General features: G+C 43.4%; 1 pseudogene; it reads right to left on the bottom strand.

The window, feature by feature from the left end:
- Nucleotides 1–218: 218 nt before the first annotated feature.
- Nucleotides 219–697, bottom strand: LOC103110959 (large ribosomal subunit protein eL43-like; annotated as a pseudogene).
- Nucleotides 698–950: the final 253 nt, after the last annotated feature.

Raw genomic sequence — 950 nt, 5'->3', positions numbered from 1 at the left:
TGCCCTTGTTTTCTTGTTGTAGTTATTATTGTTGTGGTTGTTGTTGGATAAGACAGAGAGAAATGCAGAGAGGAGAGGAAGACAGAGAGGGGGAGAGAAAGATAGACACCTGCAGACCTGCTTCAACGCTTGTGAAGCGACTCCCCTGCACGTGGGAAGCCGGGGGCTCAAACCGGGATCCTTACACGGGTCCTCGCTCTTTGTGCCACCTGCTCTTTCTATTGGTCTTTCAATTCCTTCGGTCTTCTGATGGCAGACTTTACTGTGATGGCAGAAGTGGTGTTGTAGGTCCGGGCACCACCAGCTACGGTTTTCATGCAGGAACTGCAATGCCAAGATGCCCATAGCTCGTCTCTTCATCTTGGACTTGCCGCAGAAAGGGCAGGTGTACTCGGCATGCTGGCTGATCTCAATCTTCTTTACCATCTTCCGTAGGGAGGTGCCAAAGCGGGTCCCATATTTACCCACAACGCTCACCTTCTTGGTGTGCTTAGCTATGGTGCAGCAAACTAAGTCTGAGCCCAAAGAGCAGTTCATTCTTCTTCTTTTTTTTTTTTCTTTCACTGCTGCATGTTCAGTTTTTATAAATATACCAGTTTGTTTACCCATTGTCCCACAGATGAACGTTTCGACTGTTTCTTTTTAATTAAAAACACCATTTTTACACTATTTGTGAGGTGGTTTTATATTTGTTTATAGTTATTCTACACATTTGAACAACATTTTCTCACCCTAACCACCCACCATCTGTGGTAATGAGATGGGGCAGGTATTTGATTTCCTCTTCTATCTCTTCCCACTTTTCTTCTACCCTCATTCAATACTTCAAACATCTATGTCAACTTCAAACTGATTAATAAACTGACTTACCTGAGGTCCTTACCCCTGCATTACTTTAATTCTTACTAGACAATGAAATTTCTACACTCTAATACTAGGAACACAAGCTA

This window comes from Erinaceus europaeus, chromosome 1, assembly GCF_950295315.1.
Source record: "Erinaceus europaeus chromosome 1, mEriEur2.1, whole genome shotgun sequence".
NCBI lineage: Eukaryota > Metazoa > Chordata > Mammalia > Eulipotyphla > Erinaceidae > Erinaceus > Erinaceus europaeus.
Note: the sequence above shows the minus strand (reverse complement) of the source record. Positions and strands in the feature narration are given on the sequence as shown.